The sequence below is a fragment of the Camelus ferus genome, chromosome 30 (assembly GCF_009834535.1).
Source record: "Camelus ferus isolate YT-003-E chromosome 30, BCGSAC_Cfer_1.0, whole genome shotgun sequence".
NCBI lineage: Eukaryota > Metazoa > Chordata > Mammalia > Artiodactyla > Camelidae > Camelus > Camelus ferus.
The window spans coordinates 7,639,686-7,654,441 of record NC_045725.1 but is presented as its reverse complement, the minus strand read 5'-3'; the positions used below and the strand labels follow the sequence as shown (position 1 = coordinate 7,654,441).

The 14,756-nt window shown below is 37.1% G+C and overlaps 1 long non-coding RNA gene across 2 annotated transcripts in view; it reads left to right on the top strand.

Annotated features, from left to right (window-relative positions):
- The first annotated feature begins 3,529 nt into the window (after positions 1 to 3,529).
- Positions 3,530 to 14,756, top strand: part of LOC106730651 — a 64,322-nt gene continuing 53,095 nt past the window's right edge. For both annotated transcript variants that reach the window (XR_004316253.1, XR_004316252.1), the window contains exon 1: positions 3,530 to 3,642. This is a non-coding gene — a long non-coding RNA (uncharacterized LOC106730651). The remainder of the gene's footprint in view (positions 3,643 to 14,756) is intronic.

Below are 14,756 nucleotides of genomic sequence, written 5' to 3'. Positions count from 1 at the left end.
ATAAAATGGTACCAGACCATCAAAGCAAGAAGCAGAACAGCAGGAAGTCCAGACATCAATAGCAAGGGAGGCCCCAGTAAGACACAGTACAATAGCGCTTCTTAATTCTTTATCAGTTGAATCACACTTTTTTCTTTGTTATGCAAAACAGAATAAAATCCCTTAAATAAAGTGTCTGCTTATGTAAATTGGTTATAAGAAGTAATTCTTAAGGAATCTAGATACACTGTGGAATCATGACAACTGGGTTCCTTTGAGATACAGGATTATAAAATTTGGGACTTCAAGAGACAATGAAAAGGGAGGGGGGAGGTGACCACCCAGTAAACTGCCTCCCCCACCACTCAGTAGTCCTCATCTTCACTTCCTAAGTCTCCTTGCTTGAAGTTCCCAGCACCCAGAAAAGTGTCAGGCTTTGCCCATAAAGGAGGCCCTAACTAAAACAGTGGTCTGCGGCGCTCAGCTTTGAAATACTGACTTCAATTAGCTGAACCATCACCCACAGCTGTTTCTCATGTGTAAGTCATGCTTTGCCTCAGAAATCCCCTGATGAAACTATATGAAGATCGGGAAACTTAGGCTTCAGAAGCCGCGTTACACGTGCCCTTTACGTGTTCAAAAATATGTATCATTTTCTTAAAGACGACACCCAAATCATGTCAGCTTTTGGAACCACACAGCTTGGATCAGTTAAGTTAGTTGAACAAGGACCCGTTAGACTAAGCTGGACCTAACACCCGGGCGGCCTACCTAAGCAAACCAACATCTAAGCCTGTGAGCGCCTCAAGGTTAGGAAATTAAGGACGACCAATCACAAGCAGCCAACGAGGCTTTACGCTACAGCCCACCAATAATTTCCTTACGTCGCTCCCGCGACTTTCTCCACAAAAGGCGCTCCCCGCTCCTGTCAGAGGAGCGCTCCTAACCACTTCCGGTTTGGTGCTGCCTGATTAGAATGAGGTTTTGCTCAAATAAACTCTTACGAATTTTAATATGCCTCAGTTTATCTTTTAAAAGTCCTGGTGACAGAAAAACAAACCAAAGGGCCCCCAGGAGCCCCAGCAGCCCGTCAGAGGAGGTACCTGCTGAGCCCGGGAGCTCGCTGTCTGCCGGCTCCTTCCCGCGGCCTCCGGGAAGACTGCGACCGCCCCTCCGCCTGCTCCTGGCTCTCGAGCAGCTTTGGAAGCTTCTGCATCATGAGCTTTCAGACTCTGAGCGTTTCTTTTTTCTGAACTGGGTCCAGAAACCAGCTGGAGCTGACCTGGGTCCGACCTAAAAAACCGACCGGGTCCAGGGTCGAACTGGGGTCCAATTGGGAAACCGGTCCGGGTCAGGTCTGACGGTGTCCAGGTCAGACTGGTTCCGACCTAAGAACGGGACCGCGCGGGGTTCGCGCTGGGTCCGACTGAAAGCGGCCCTGGTCCGGTGTGTGGCCTCAGGTGAATTAAAGTTTACCTGAAGGCTGAACAGAGGTTACACCAGAGACGGTCTCGAATGACAGTGGCCACAGTGGAGAGCGTTTAAGTTAGAAAAGCGTGTCCGTTCAGGAGGGGCCCTCGAGGGGCCTCAGCCAGGCACTCACTATAAAGAGCTGAGGGAAAATTATTTTTCCTCCTCTGGTTTCTGGTGATCAAGTGAGACTCCCTGGGACACGCCACTCTCTCCTGAGCCTGCGGACTTCATCCGGGGGAAACTGGCGAAGCAACGAAGGGAAGAACTCCTACCGAAGTCTCAGAGCCCTATCCGTGAGACACGAGGTAAAATTTCACATTGTTCCTTTCCAAATTCAGATTGGCAGGCAAAAAACATTTCTAAGAATTACATCTTTGAATTGTGACTCATGAATTTGCTTTTGGGTGCTCACTGGTTGTCCATTCTTCTCCCAAAGGCAGCGGTTGCCTTCTTGTTTGTCTTGCTTTATGTCCTGAGACCTCGTCAGGTTGGTGGCCTCCGGAAATGGCTGGACAGAAATGTAGGTTGCAACCCATTTGGAGCTAGAATCCTACCAATTTTTGCCAGCTCCCCGGGGAATTGTCTGTGTCTTTATTTCTTTTAGTTATTTTTGAAAGTGATTCTGGATCTTGGGAGGATGGTATCTTTTGCATCCTCTTTGGGATACTTCCGGTGTCCATGGGGTTTATTAAATACTGCCAGGAATATTTATTGTTTGTCCTGGCTGAAACCTGACAGTATATTTAAAAGGATTTTTTTTCTAAATAGCTCTAAGTTCAGAAATCGGCCAAATTGGAAATTGATATTCAAAACCTGATAGGAAACTTTTTTTTTAGACCTTTTCCCCTAAGTTAAAATGAAACCAGGTACCCAATGAGCTAGAAATACATTCCAAAGACAAACATATCTAAATCTAAAACGTAGGAATCTTTCAATTTCCATCTTAGTTAAAGATTTTTCTCTCCGATATAAAGAAGCAAACCGAAGATAATTGGTTGGATGGCTGTGTCAGCCTAGATAGCATTCACTTTGCAGCCCAATTCATTGAGAAATTAAAAATAACTGTACTCGTCTTACAAATCATGTCTTTACAAGGACAGAAATGGAGCGCTAGAAACAATTCAAAGCCCACCTTTCTTTTTTATCAATCCCAAAATCACTCCTATTTATTTCAGAAGGCTTGTGGGTACTGTAAAATTCTAGATTTAGGAAATAAAGGACCTTGGAGGAACTTGCATTCTTCCCCTCGGCCTTTGAGATGTAAATGATTTACCCACTGTTCTCTAGGAACTGAAAGCCAGGTCTTATTAGAAAGAAAAAAAAAAAAAAAGGAAAAAGGCTATTTAGAAACTAGGTGAATGAAAAGTCCTAAAAATTTCCACAAATATTAGTACAAAGTTTAAAGCATCCAGTCAGGTCAGTTATGCCATGCCTGAAACGCAGTTCGGATTACACTGTTCTTTTATGAAGCAGTGAGTTTTGCATTATCATCCCAGTCTCATGGCTAAAATTTTAAAAAGCAAGCTGTGAGATCTCTGATCTATTATGTTTCTGTACGCCTAGGTTTGTGTGTTATGAGTGTGTGATATTACACATGTCTCAAAAGTCCAATCTAAGATTCCTTGTGAGAAGTTACAGCAAAGTGGATTTTTAAAAAGCTTTGTATGGTCAATCATTATTCATGCTGCACTTACATAATTAGGCCAAGTTTAATGAGACTCAATTTATTCTGCAAACAAATTAGTTTTACTCTGATTACCTCTGATAGAAGTGAAGAAGATTAGATAGAGGAAAAAACTATGTTTCAGTTGAAAATTATAGCACAACCTGTGACTACTGGATTCTAGTCCTGTTCATTGTCTTTGAGGTTTTGTCAGGTATCCATAAACTGAACTGGATCCTGAATTCTACTCTCCTCAAGTATCTGGCTACAAATGTTTCCAATTTTCTCCCACCCTTCTGATTTAGAATCACTAAGAAAAAAGACTACCCTTGAACTCCTTCGAAGGGGCTATGCCAGGTTCTCCTCACCACCCAGGACTTGAACCTTGGGTCCACATCCCCCAATTTAAAAGGGCTCCTCCAGACTCTTGGAACTGCACACCAGCTGGAGATCAAAGGTTAAACTGACTAGGAAGGTTCCTTCTCAAAAGCAGATAGCATTTTAACATGGACAGCTCACCCAAGATCGTGAGTCAACATTCTCACCTCCTTTATCTTTTTGCCTTTTTGCTACTTGCCTTTTCTCTCTGTTAGTGTATAGAGAAAACTATTTGCAACAATGTCTGTATGATTTAATTGAACAAGAAGAAAATATAAGAATCTTCAAAAGACACTAATCATGCTCCTAGCATTTGCTAATGCTTTGAATTGGGTGCTTTACTATACTCTTATATCTTTACAACAATCTTATCACATTGGTACTGGGACTCATCCAGAGATGAGACTGCAAAGTTCAGAGCACTGGAATTAAATTTTGCAAGATTTTATATATATAATATATATATATAATGATTATATGTAATATAATGTTATTACATAATATATTATGTTATATATTATATTACTATATCATATAATATATAACATACATCAATAAATATTATGTAGTTATGATAATGACATATAATAATATGATATAGATAGAGAAGGGATCAGCACACTAAAGCCTGTGCTGTTTCCAACATTCTGTATTGACTAACAGCTTTAAAACAGCATTTGTTCTCTAATTTTAAAATTATAAAGAAAATAGAGAAAAGATGATTATTTGAAAGCATGAGTTTTGAGCTATCATTTATGTCATAATGAAAAGTACAAAGAAAAATACAAAATAAAGTGTCTCTTGCTAGACTATGTATTAAAATTTCTTATCTTAAGTTTACTCATTTCATTTTGGCTTTTTGATATGTGTTCTATAGTTCTATACAAGGAATAAACTGAATTCCACATATCTTTAATTTAATCTTGAAACCTGACATATTATATTGAATTTCATTTGCTTCTAAGTGTTGTGTAGTATGAGTTTCATTCATCAAATTATGAAATTCAGTATTTTTTTTTCCTGGTAATGGAAAATGTTTAAATAAATGACATTTTGGTCCACTACATTACATTCGGTGGTGTGTCATAGATAAGAGTGGAAAATGCAAAAATGTAAAGCATTTACATTTTTTAAAAGTAAGATGCTATTTTTGATCTTTGTAACCTCTAAGTTTTTTTTTGATAAAATTGAAAAAAATTCTTAAGCTTTGCTGCATACATTAAGTTGGCTATTTTAAGATAAGTGTTTCATATATTAGACATTTAGCATAGCTAAAAACCAATACTTTAAAAAATGGACTGAGGGGTTTCCTACCAATTAAAATTTATTGCAAGAGATTTAATGGCAAAAGTTGAGATGTAATTAGCTCAGAGCATAAAGCTGAGAGAAACCTGTCAATCGCTAACCTCCTTCCTCTTACTATCTCTGCTCCCATCGTATTGTGATCTCTCATTTTTACTGCTTTGCAACTTCTCACATTCTCCTGCTTACCACACAAGACCCACATCTATTAAACCCCCCTATGTATCTTTCCAACCTCTCAATCTTTCCTTTAATTAATTACTCCATTCTGAGTAATTACTCCATTCTAACTGCTCTTCATGAGCCTCCAGATCCCTGGATGATGATAGTGAACCCTCTCTTCCTACAGTTGATGCCACACATGCCTCCATCCACAAAATCAGAGAACTCTTAATGGTCATATAGATCTCTAACAATTCTAGCATATCGTAAATGTTAAATTTGTCAACCTAAATTTAATTCATCTCACTCTAAAATTTTGGAAGTACTGAGGTATGCCAAAGAATATTATTCTGAAGACAGACAGCAGTTACTGTCTGTCATCATCACACAGGTCTCCTTTCTCAGGAAGACCGGAGAAGGAAATTCTGTTCTCACCAGCCTAGTCCAGGCATTCCTTATCTCTTGCCCACATTTCAGCATTTTCCTCATCTGTTTATCTCCAAGCTCATCATCCTTCAATTCATTCTCAACACTACTGCCACAGAGGTCTTCCTAAAATACCTCTCTGTCCCAGTTAATCTTTGGGTTTAGAACTTCATGCTTTATTATTACCTATAAAATACAGTTCTAACTGGCAAGGTAGATGTTTAAGGCTATCCCATGATCAAGTAACAAATTACCTGCTAAACTATTTCTACTAGTTTCCTATAAGAAATCTGCATACTTCTGAACTGGTCTTTTAGCAAACATTGAAACAATGTTGTATATTTTTCCAGATCCTCACGATTTGACTGCTTTAAATAATCATTCTCTCTACACTTAGTTTCCTTCCAACCAGTTCCCACATTGTGATGAGGGTTATGACCACAGTGATGTCTCCCTTGTCAAACCCCTATTCAGTTGTTGTCTACCATGCTCATTTGGCTTTTACTCATGCTGTCCCATAATACTGATTTTTATGCAAATGTATTATCTCTTATGGGATACAAGCTTGTTGAGGGGTAGAGACAATTCCCAATAAATTTATGTCAATTGTGACAGAAAAATGAAGGTGATTCAGGCATATGTAAAATCAGAGAATTTGGAGATTAGATTCAAAATAAACAATCAACTAACCAATATTTATTTCGTGTGAACTTTGTTTATAGAAGATGTTAGATTGCAGGGATTTTTTTTTTTAAAGGAGTAGGAAATAGTCTGCTTTCTTCTTAGGAGAATAACAGTGTAATCTTAATAACGTACATGAATATAAATAATTGTATTTCCAAAACATAGACGGCTTATCTTGAGATGCTATAGAGAGAGAATTAATATTGTACTCTGTATTTCACTTTAACCTATAAAATAGATACCAAAGTCTCCCAGTGTCTCCTTGACATACAAGGAATCTGAAACAACATTTAAATAAAGGAGAAAGGAAATTAGAAGTCCTCCTGAGACATGTCTTCAATAAATTATCCATGCAAACTGTTAAGAGATACTGCCAGTGCTCAGAAATAAAATATTAAGTCTTGCATCCCCGGAGAGTAGACCTGTGTCAATAAATTCAGTTGTTTTACTCTTAGATTACTTAATTTAATGCCTTTAGAATCTACTCTCATTAATATAGTGCTCAAGACTTCTGACTGGCAAGATTCTGTGGCTATTGCAGTGCATAAGCTGCCTCCCTTCTCACCGGGTCCTGCTGAGCGGGACAGTTCTGGTGTCCATAGAAATAATGTCGTGTGGAGGAGGGAGGATTTAGCCCTGAAACAACTGCTATCCTTTTGTGAAACTGCTCTCCAAATGTAATCATTGACAATTTTGAGAAGCTGAGCTCTTGTTTTTCAGACAAGAGTAGAGGGTGGAAGTGTTGGAAGAGGGGGCTAGGTAGCTTTCTCTAGCAAGGGAGATTTAAGATTTGGGGGAGTTCAGAGTTTTCAGTTTTTCCTGTGTTTTCCTGCATTCCCCATCTCGTGATTTAGGTGTCCCCTTCTGACCCACCGAGGCTCCTAATGCCCTTATGAGAGGCCTGGTGATGCTGTGCATGAACCTGTGCTAAAGCTTTGCAACAGTTTCAGGCAGGCCCTGAGCCTGGGGCGCAAAGGCAACTTCCCTGGGGCGATATGAGTTAAGGGCATTTTTGAAGCTGCCGTAAAGACTTCTGATTTTCTCTTGTTACCTGTTTCCTCTTGCATGTTGGAACATTTTTAAATCTCGATGTGTCTTTTTCTCTGTGTGCTCCTTCTAGGCCATTAGAGACAGCTAGCCACATCACACCGTGATAATATTGTTACTGTAACAAAGAAGTGCTAAACCACATTGTCTTTTTCTTGTTGCCCTCTGCCTGTGCCCCAGCCCATGCTATCAACTGTGACAACCCGAGTAATTATTGACGGTACCACATGACATATATTGGCACTGACTCATTTTTCCTGGTTAGTAAGTTATCTACATGCTGATGCTTATTAAATATTTGTGCAACTCAATCCCAGTTTCACCTTGAGATTCCCGTGCTCCCCGCTATGGTCTCTTAGTACCTGTTATTTTAATCACTTAAGTTTTCAGCAGGAAGTATATATCAACCAAAAATTAGTGACTAACAACAGTTTAATTCAGTGACTATGAATATAAAGGTGTAAAAAGAGCAGACACACCGTTAGGATGGCACATCCTAAGGCTAGAAACGTGAGAAGCTGTCACCTAGAACTGAAAGGGCAAATAGAGGGATAGTTACCTGATTTCAGCGAGACCTATGTGGGCCATCTGATAGGAGCCATGGGATTTGGCTTGGCGATAAGGCAGCTGTAGGAATAAATACCCTGATCCCACTTTCCCAGCCGTACTCCAGCCTTCTGCCAGTGTGTCCCTGTGGCCAAATCCTACCGAAAGTCTGGAATAAGGGAACTGTTTATGTCAGTTCATAGAACCCAACTTTTCATTCACAGAGTAGGTTGGATGGTAACTTCATGGGAAAATGAGGAAGGAATATACCTCAGAACTTCAAGTACACATGAAAAAGGAACTCTAATGTCTCCTTCCAATATGACTTTCAGTAGTCATTTGTCTATACAACAGTGGAATATATTTTATCCTTTTAAGCATAAACTCTAACTCTTTCACCCACTAAATGGATAAAAGTCTCTCTCTTTTTAAAAGGGATTTGAGACCATAGTAACTTCTATGTTAAAGAGAAATGCCCAGGACCGAGGGCAGCTTTCTAAAATAATTGAGAAGCAGTAAAACAATAAAACTGTATTTAAGACTGGCTTCTACTTTTAAGATTCAAATCATTTCTAAAGCAAAATTATTTCGAATTATGTTTTTCTTTTTAATATAAATGACATTTTCCAAATACGTAAACCTTTGAAAGTGAGTAACTGTCAGGCACTTGGAGTTAGAGAACCTGGATACCAAGAAGGTCAGATCCGGGCTTCACTCAACACAGCAGCACTAGGAGCCTGCACGAGCAGGCCTGTGATGAAAGCTGAGAAGGGAGAAGTGACATGATCGGAAGAGTAAAAAGTAGGGATGACCCACTCAGGACTGGATAATTTCTGTCCTGCTTGTCGTAGGTATGAGAGAATGCGCACCCGAAACGCTAACCCTTCTCAATGTTATACGTTGTGATAGTTGCACTTCAGTTGGTTATGACACCGTAAGCTGTAGATCCATTAGCGTATATTTAGAGCATCAAGTGCAAAGAAAGCAGAAACAGGAACGTTCACAACACACCATAGCTGAGATGCTAGAAAAGGAAGACATTTGTGTCACTACTATATGTAAAATTTAAAAACAAAAGCAAAAAAGAAGAATTTCTTACCTTCATTTCCATACATTAGTGTGTGCTTTCTGACAATTTTTTAAAATTTGTGTCTCACAGAAGCTACTTCCTCGCAGCCTTGAGCGCCAGACTACTTGGGTTTTGGTCTCAGCTCTGTCACTGAGCGACTAATGGTGTGATTTTGAACAACGTATTTCATGTCTCTGTGCCTCAGTTTATTCATCTGTGAATTGGAGTAATAATAACACCCATTTGAGAGTATTGTGCATGGTGTGGGTATGAAAGCATTTTGGTTAGAAGAGAATCCAGGCCTTAGTAAGTACCCTGTGTTAGCAACTTTTACTTTTATGTACAATTGCAGGAGATTCAAGAGCAAACAAGTATAGATCTGTGATTAAAACGCAGGAAAAATAAGGGGAAGTGAACAAAGGAATGAAATGCAGCAAATAATATTCACTAAAGCTTATACTTACTCTGTCAGAAAATAGTCAAATTTTGTAAACAAAGAAAAACTATGTAGGAATGAAGTGAAACTGTATTTTCAAAAATTAATAGCTAATAATAAGGCAAATATCTACCTTGAATATTAATGCAAACTCAAAACATATTAGTTAATGCTAATGGCTGATAGAACATACAAATATTAAGAAAAAATTAAAAGGAAGAATGCTTAGTACCATAGCCTAAAATATCCAGAAAAAGCTGAATTTAAAATAAGTTGTATACCACAAATATTTTAATCTGTAAAGAATAAAGATGAAAAGTAAGGAGTTACGTTTTTATCTTAAGAAATTAGAACAATTTAAAAAACCAAGGGCAACTAGATGTAGAAAACTAATAAAGATAAAGCTTATGCAAACTGAAATATAGAACAAAAGCCCTTTGAAAAACTAAATAAATCTGAAATATGATACTTTGAAAAGATTAATAAAAGAGATTAACTCCACGAAGCCTTACCAAGGCAAAAAGAAAGTGAGCTTAAATGACAAGACCAGTAATGGAATGGAAATCAGAACAGGAGATGTGGAGGAGAGTGGAGGGGTTGTAGACACATACTAAGTGTACGACATAGTAGTCAGTTGGAAAATTGAGAAAAAAATACGATTTCTTAGCAAAATACAAGTTACCAAAATCAAATTTAGAAATTAGAAGAAGGTGAGTAAGACACTTACCAATGACAAAATTAGAAGATTTTAGAGTTTTGCCATTGGAAAGGCACTCGGAACAAACGGATTCACAAATGAGTTTCTTCCTATATCTTAAAGAACAGATAATTCTGGTATTGTTTACACTATTCTGGGCCATGGAAAAAAACTAAAAATCCCTAATTTATTTCATGTCTATAACACACCCCAAACCTGACAAAAGTAATACCAAAACCTAATCTGACTCAAGAGTAGCTAGTGTAGATATAACAAACAGATATTAGGGAAAACATCCAGGAAGGCACAGAAGTACGAACGCAGTGTCTGCATCGGGTCTGCAAGATCTGTTCAACGTTAGAAATTGTTTGAGCTCATTTTACCGCAAAAACACATCAAAGAAGAAAAACCATATGATGATATGAATAGGTACTGAAAGTACATGATAAAATTTCCATGGCTACTCATAAAACCTCTGCTTAGAATGGGGGAAGTTTCCTTGGGAAATTAATAGAATTCTTGCAACATTTTGTTGCTACAGAGACTTGCATTTCATTAGATAAAATAAATGTTGCTCCTGGAAGTAAAGGCATTTGATTACAAAAGACCCCTGGAGCTTTTAACTTTATTTCAATGTCACTTTAAAATATTAAAATGGAGCATTAATTAAACATAGAGAAGTAGATTTAAATATTAACTTGCAGACAACCAAGAGTTTGTACTTAAAGGAGAATGAGAATCAGTGTCTTGGGATTGCTTGGGGGAGCTTAATTCACACTCTACGATTTACTTGATTTACTTGTATATCCATCGTGGTATATCCACCATGTATATCATTAGAGTGTGACCTGTTTAAAGAGCACATACCACAATGCCCTGGACTAGGCGAATTTTAAATGAGTTGATGGTGACATTTGCCCCAGGCAACTGGTAACAGCCCAGCCCAGCCCAGCATACAGGTGCTATAGTTGTATTAAAGGAGTCTCCTGAGACCTGTTACCATTCTGGGGTAAAATGTGCTGTAGGATCCACCTATCTGATTAACACAGGAGCAGAAATTTCTCTAACACAATTATTCTTTCCCACTCAAGGAAATTTAAATTTTTTTAAAAAGACTGAATTTCAAAAAAAAAAAAAAAAGTTACTCAAGCAAATGAAACTGAATGTTAATTATACTGTATATTTCTGTTGTTAATTTTGCTTCTCAGACACTGTATCAAATAGGGATATGGGAAAGGAAGATTATTTATTCAAAAATGTGTTAATTAGTACAGGGAGAAGTATAACATCTGTATGTTATTTATACTCCAGTGACATATAACTTTGAATTAGCCCCAAATATTTATGGTCAGCTGAAATTAATGATGGCCTTTTAAAGTGAAATTTATAACTACAGGAAAAGTCTGTAAGTTTAACAAAAGTCCTACAAGAATAATAAAGTTATATAAATTGAAAATATATACATATATGTATTTAATGAGTTAGGGGTTATGTTTGATGCAGGTTATACCCAAATCCAGATTAATTTGACCTTTAACTTCTCTCAAAGGCAAACACCAGCAATTGAAACAGATAGTTTTCTATATTTCAGAACAAGATCTGTTTCTATTGCAGAAACTTAAAAGGCCTAATACTGTGGTTCAGAAAAATTTATTTCATTTATTAGGAAAAGTAAGTGTCTGGTTCAGGAAGCTTGAATGGTCAAATACTTAAAAATACCTGCACAATATAGTTACCTGCTAGATTTCCAGTGAGAGGTTGCTCTCACTGGGTAGTTACAAGAAGCATAAATGAAGAAATGTTTGGATGTTATGGATCAGAACAATGTGTGAAATCATATTAGATGAAAATGTAGTAGCAGCTTAAATAGAGACCTCCAATATTTCCTTGTAAACGTTTGTGACTTTCTCACACAGATTGGTTTCCAGAAAATACAAACTAAGTATAACCCTCTAAACAGATCCTTTCATTGCTCTCTCTTTCTTTTACCAGTACACAAAAAATCATTGTGTATTGTGCTGTTTCAGATAGAAGTGCCCTGGTTTTAAAAATGTGTATATTACATTTATGAAAAAACAAGAAAAAAGTATGAAAGTATTATGCACAAAAGGAATATAATATTCCAAATCATAAATAGCATTCCAAAGGTTAAAAATAATAGTCTTATTCTTCTCCTTTGTATTGTTTCTATATTAACGTAAACCGAATGCTATTTTTCATACATAAATCTTTCTATCTTTTTATGAAATACCCAGTTTTTTATTGCTCTTTGTTAGACAAAAAACTTCTACGTGCAAAGTGATTTTCATAAAGAAAATCCTGCAACCCCCTTCGTTTCTAAAATTTTCTATAGTTAACCTCCGAGATAGAACCATTTCATTTAGCGTGTGGCCTGCGGCAATAGTTAATAACTCAGCAGTGGTCTTAGGTGATGAAAAGCTCCCAGCAGTGCTGTAAGCTAGTGCAGTAACACCAAGAGATGGGTACACAGAACTGCTTTCTGATTCTGGTGAGGACAAACCCACACATGAGAGTCCCCCACCATATAACCTTAGTCTGCAAAACTCCTGTATAAGCCAATATTTGCACGACTGAAAAATGAAAATAAAGGGTTTGTGGCATACCTTCTTAATAATGTTAAGTTGATACAGGTTTATTTTTTCTTTGAATTAAGAATCTATCCACTGTTTTTTTCTAAGTGGATTTCCCTAATATTTTGGAGGGTATATTGTAAAGGAAAAATTAATCATTCAAGCATGTTAATCATGTGTACTGTTTCATATATCTAATAACTTTAAAGCTTTTAACAGTCCTTAGAATTCTACTTTTACTACCCATTAATTCATTTTAGTATCTTTATGCAACTGTGTCACTTTACACAGAAAAACTAAGACTAAAAACATGCCTGCTTTAAAATGAAATCATGAATAAAAATCAGTATTAAAAATATGTTCAAGGGGAGAGTGTAGCTCAAGTAGTAGAGCGCATGCTTAGCATGCACGAGGTCCTGGGTTCAATCTCTAGTACCTCCTCTAAGAATAAGTAAACCTAGTTACCACCCCCCTGCCAAAATAAAATAATTAAATAATACAATAAAATATAAAAATATGTTCAACACCCTATCATTAATAGTGATAATACATTGTTAAGTTAAAAACAATATAGATTGTAATACACACACATACAATGATACATTTATACAATAGAATGTTATACAGCATTAAAAAATTTAGGAATATTAATGTCATGAAAAATTGTTAACAATATAATACATAGTGAAAAAATAAGCACTGCTCAAAGCAAATATAATAATTATTTAATTAAAAAGGGGGAAATGGTAGTTTCATGGTGGAGAAGCTGGGCAGAAATCACGTTAAGCAGGTGTTCTGCTATAATGAGACAAATCAAAATGTGTGTCACCGGATAGGGTGTAACAAGGAGACCGCAGCATCCCTTCTCTGACCTACCTGCAAATCACTCATCACCTGGATCTTGTCATAAGGAACCGTCACACAAAGCCAAACTAAGGAACACTCAATAACCTGACTAGTCTGTAATCTTAAAGTGTCATGGGCAAGAAGATCAAGGAAAAATCGAGGAAGTGTTACAAATTGAAGGCAACTAAAGGAAACTGACAAATACAAGATTCTGGACTTGGATCCTGTTGCTATGCAGAGCAGTATGGCAAAAAAAGGCAAAACTTGAGTGGCATCTGAGGACTAGAGAGTAGTGGAACCATAGATTATTTGTCTTGTTGTGACTTATTTCAATTAGGATAATGTCCTCAGGGTGGTTTGTCCATGTTGTAGGATAAGACAGAATTTACTTCACTTTTCAAGGTGAAGAATATTCCACTGTATGTATATACTGCATTTTCTTTATCCATTCCTCCATCAATAGACATTTGGGTTGTTTCCACATCTTGTCTGTTGTGAGCAGTGCTTCTATGAACACGGATGTACAAATATTTCTTTGAGACTGCTTTTAATTCTTTTGGCTACATACCCAAAATTGGGGTAAATGTATCATACGGCAGTTTTGGTTTTTTTGAGGAATGTCTATAATTGCTTTCCCTGCTGGTTGCGCCATTTTACAATCCCAGTAACAGGGCACCAAGGTTCTAGTTTCTTGACATCCTCACCAGCACTTGTTGTTTTCTGTTTGTTTTGTAGTAGCCATCCTAATAAGTGTGAAGTGATAACTCATTGTGGGTTTGATTTGCACTTCTTTGATGATTAGTGATGTTGAGCATCTTTTCACATGCTTGTTGGTCATTTGTATATTTGGAGAATTGTTCCTACAACTTGTTTGTCCATTTTTTAAATCAGATTATTTGTCTTTTTAATATAGACTTGTTTGAGTTCTTTATATGTTTTGGATAATAACCGGTTATCAGAGATATGATTTATAAATATTTTCTCTCATTCCATAGATTGTTTTTCACTCTATTGATTATGTCCTTGGATGCACATGCTTTTCACTCTATTGATTATGTCCTTGGATGCACAAAAGTTTTTAAGTTTGATATAGTCCCATTTGTCTATTTTTCCAGTTGTCCCCATACTTTTATGTCATATCAAAGAAATCATTGCCAAGTCCAGCATCATGAAGCTTTCCCCTATTTTTCTTCTAGGAGTTTTAGAGTTTTGTGTCTTATACTTAATATTAAATCCACTTTGAGTTAACTTTTGTGTATGATGCAAGATAAGAGCCACTGTGTTGTAGCTGGTGGACATCACAGACAAACAGAAGAGCAGTTATCACAGACTACACTGAGCAAAGTGGTGTATGGTGATAATAGAATCTGTATTTTCTATTTTATCTCATTTTTAGAACATTCTGATCACCACAAACTAAATTTATTTTATGGCTGACCAATGGAGCACTCCCTGTG